We start from the raw sequence: 5,006 nt of genomic DNA on the forward strand, positions 1-5,006 counted from the left end.
AAGGGAAGAAAAAAGACCTATAAAAACAAACCCAAAACAATTAAGAAAATGGCAATAGGAACTTGCATATCGATAATTATCTTAAATGTAAATGAATTAAATGCTCCAAGCAAAAGACACAGACTGGCTAAATGGATACAAAAACAAGACCTGTATATATGCTGTCTACTAGAGACCCACTTCAGACCTCGGGACACATACAGACTGAAAGTGAGGGGATGGAAAAATGTATTCCATGCAAGTGTAGATCCAAAGAAAGCTGGAGTAGCAATACTCATATCAGACAAAATAGACTTCAAAATAAAGACTGTTATAAGAGACAAAGAAGGACACTACATAATGATCAAGGGATCAATCCAAGAAGAAGATATAACAATTACAAATACATATGCACCCAACATAGGAGCACCTCAATATATAAGGCAAATGCTAACAGCCATAGCAGGGGAAATCAAAAGTAACACAATAATAGTGGGGGAGTTTAACACTCCACTTACACCAATGGATAGACCATACAGACAGAAAATTAATAACGAAATACAAGCCTTAAATGACACATTAGACCAGAGGGACATAACTGATATTTACAGAGCATTCCATCCAAAAGCAGCAAAATACACATTCTTCTCATGTGTATATGGAACATCCTACAGGATTGACCACATGCTGGGCCACAAAGTGAGACTCAGTAAATTTAAGAAAATTGAAATCATATCAGGCATCTTTTCCTACCACAACGCTATGAGATTAGAAATAAACTACAAGAAAAAATAACTGTAAAAAGCACAAACACGTGGAGGCTAAACAATATGCTACTAAACAACCAATGGATCACTGAAGAAATCAAAGAGGAAATCAAAAAATACCTAGAGACAAATGAAAATGAAAGCATAATGATCCAAAACCTATGGGATGCAGCAAAAGCAATTCTAAGAGGGAAGTTTATAGCAATACAATCTTACCTTAGGAAACAAGAAAAATCTCAAATAAACAACCTAACCTTACACCAAAAGCAACTAGAGAAAGAAGAACAAGCAAAACCTAAAGTTAGTAGGAGGGAAGAAAATCATAAAGACCAGAGCAGAAATAAATGAAATAGAGATGAAGAAAACAATAGCAAAGATCAATGAAACAAAAACTGGTTCTCTGAGAAGATAAACAAAATTTATAACCCTTTAGCCAGACTCATTAAGAAAAAAAAGGGAGAGGACTCAAATCAATAAAATTAGAAATGAAAAAGGAGAAGTTACTACTGACACCACAGAAATACAAAGGATCATAAGAGACTACTACAAGCAACTGTATGCCAATAAAATGGACAACCTGGAAGAAATGGACAAATTCTTAGAAAGGTACAATCTCCCAAGACTGAACCAGGAAGAAAGAGAAAATATGAACAGACCCATCACACGTAAGGAAATTGAAACTGTGATTTAAAAACTCCAAGAAACAAAAGTCCAGGACCAGGTGGCTTCACAGGTGAATTGTATCAAACATTTAGAGAAGAGTTATCCTTCTGAAACACCTATCCTTCTGAAACAGTTCCAAAAATTGCAGAGGAAGGAAACCTCCCAAACTCATTCTATGAGGCCACCATCACCCTGATGCCAAAACCAGACAGACACCACAAAAAATAAAATTACAGGCCAATATCACTGATGAACATAGATGCAAAAATCCTCAACAAAATACTAGCAATCTGAATCCAACAATACAGTAAAAGGCTCATACACCATGATCAAGTGGGATGTATCCCAGGGATGCAAGGATTTTTCAATATCTGCAAATCAATCACTGTGATACACCACATCAACAAATTGAAGAATAAAAACAATATGATCATCTCAATAGATGCAGAAAAGCTTTTGACAAAATTCAACACCCATTTATGATAAAAACTCTCCGAAAAGTGGGTATAGAGGGAACATACCTCAACATAATAAAGGCCATATACAACAAACCTACAGCTAACATCATACTCAATGGTGAAAAGCTACAAGCATTTCCTCTAAGATCAGGAACAAGACAAGGATGTCCACTCTCACCACTTTTATTCAACGTAGTTTTAGAAGTCCTAGCTACAGCAATCAGAGAAGAAAAAGAAATAAAAGGAATCCCAACTGGAAAAGAAATTAAACTCACTGTTTTCGGATGACATGATACTATACATAGAAAATCCTAAAGATGCAACCAGAAAACTACTAGAGCTCATCAATGAATTTGGTAAAGTTGCAGGTTACAAAATTAACAAACAGAAATTTGTTGCATTCTTATACATTAACAACAAAAGATCAGAAAGAGAAATTCAAGAAATAATCCCATTTATCATCAAAAAGAATAAAATATCTAGGAATAAACCTACCTAAGGAGGTAAAAGACCTGTACTCCAAAAACTATAAAATGCTGCTGATGAAAGAAATCGAAGATGACACAAACAGATGGAAAGATATACCATGTTCTTGGATTGGAAGAATCAATATTGTCAAAATGACCATACTACCCAAGGCAATCTACAGATTCAATGCAATCCCTATCAAATTACCAATGGCATTTTTCACAGAACTAGAACAAAAAAATCTTAAAATTTGTATGGAGACATAAGAGAACCCGAATAGTCAAAGCAATCTTGAGAAAGAAAAGCAAAGCTGGAGGAATCAGGTGCCCTGACTTCAGACTACACTACAAAGCTACAGTCATCAAAACAGTATGATACTGGCTCTAAAACAGAAATATAGATCAATGGAACAGGATAGAAAGCCCAGAAATAAACCCACACACCTATGGTCAATTAATCTATGACAAAGGAGGCAAGGATATGCAATGAAGGAAAGACAGTCTCTTCAATAAATGGTGCTGGGAAAACTGGACAGCTACATGTAAAAAAATGAAATCAGAACATTCTCTAACACCATACACAAATATAAATACAAAATGGATTGAAAACCTAAATGTGAGACTGGACACTATAAAACTCCTAGAGGAAAACATAGGCAGAAGAACACTCTCTGACATAAATTGCAGCAATATCTTTTTCGATCTGTCTCCCAGAGTAATGGAAATAAAAACAAAAATAAACAAATGGGACCTAATTAAACTCAAAATCTTTTGCACAGCAAAGGAAACCATAAACAAAACGAAAAGACAACCCACAGAATGGGAGAAAGTATTTGCAAATGATGTGACTGACAAGGGATTAGTCTCCAAAATTTACAAACCGCTCATGAGGCTTAATATCATCAAAACAAACAACCCAATCAAAAATAGGCAGAAGGGCTTCCCTGGTGGCACAGTGGTTAAGAATCCGCCTGCCAATGCAGGGGACATGGGTTCGAGTCCTGGTTCGGGAAGACCCCACATACCATGGAGCAACTAAACCCGTGCACCACAACTACTGAGCCTGTGCTCTAGAGCCTGAAAGCCACAACTACTGAAGCCTGTGCGCCTAGAGCCTGGGCTCTGCAACAAGAGAAGCCACCGCAATGAGAAGCCCGCACACTGCCATGAAGAGTAGCCCCTGTTCTCTGCAACTAGAGAAAGCCTGCACGCAACAACAAAGACCCAATGCAGCCAAAAATAATTAATTAAAAAAAAAATGGGCAGAAGACCTAAATAGACATTTCTCCAAAGAAGACATACAGATGGCCAAGAGGCACATGAAAAGATGTTCAACATCACTAATTATTAGAGAACTGCAAATCAAAACTACAATAAGATATCACCTCACACCAGTCAGAATGGCTATTATCAAAAAATCCACAAACAATAAATGCTGGAGGGGGTGTGGAGAGAAGGGAACCCTCCTGCACTGTTGGTGGGAATGTAAATTGGTGCAGCCACTATGGAGAACAGTATGGAGGTTCCTTAAGAAACTAAAAATAGAGCTACCATATGATCCTGCATTCCCACTCTTGGGCATATACCCAGAGAAAAACATGGTCTGAAAGGATACATGCGCCCCAATGTTCATTGCAGCACTGTTCACAATAGCCAAGACATGGAAGCAACCTAAATGTCCATCAACAGAAGAATGGATAAAGAAGATGTGGTACATATATACAGTGGAATATTACTCAGCTGTTAAAAAGAATGAAATAATGCCATTTGCAGCAACATGGATGGACCTAGAGATTGTCATACTGAGTGAAGTAAGTCATACAGAGAAAGAGAAATACCATATGATATCACTTATATGCAGAATCTAAAAAAAAATGATAAAAGGAACTTATTTACAAAACAGATTCACAGACTTAGAGAATATGGTTACCAGGGGAGAAGGGTGTGTGTGGGGGGAGGGATAGTTAGGGAGTTTGGGATTGCCATGCACACATTGTTCTATTTAAAATGGATGACCAATGGGGACCTACTGTATAGCACAAGGAATTCTGCTCAATATTCTGTAACTACCTAATTGGTAAAAGAATTTGAAAAAGAATAGATACATGTATATGTATAATCAAATCACTTTGTTGTACACCTGAAACTAACACAACATTGTTAATCAAATGTACTCCAATAGAAAATAAAGTTTTTAAAAAATGTGTTACAAACCAAGGAGAAAAGGCAAACAAGAACCCGAGAGCAAAAAATATTAAAAAATAAAGGGAGAAATGACAGATAAGTAAATGAATAAGAGAAGGAAATAATAAAATGAAATTATATTTTTAAAAAGCCAACCTTTTCCAAAAAAAGACAAAAACAAATAACTTGACAGGACAAAGTGAAATGGTGCTTAGGACAAACACTTCTACATCATAATTTAGGAATAAACAGTATATGTAGTGGTTGGGTGTCTAGCAGTCCTGGATTTGAACCCAAGTACTTCAACTTGCTATGTGACCTTGGGCAAGCTGGGAAAATGGTTATGAGGACTGTAATAATACATGTAAAATGACTGACACATATGCTCAATTAATGAAGGTTATAGGTTAGTCCAGTTTTGATTAGTATATGGAAGTCAAATTTCCAACAATTTTTCTAATCTAAGACATGGATTCAATTACAGCACT

Source organism: Stenella coeruleoalba (assembly GCF_951394435.1).
Source record: "Stenella coeruleoalba genome assembly, chromosome: 1".
NCBI lineage: Eukaryota > Metazoa > Chordata > Mammalia > Artiodactyla > Delphinidae > Stenella > Stenella coeruleoalba.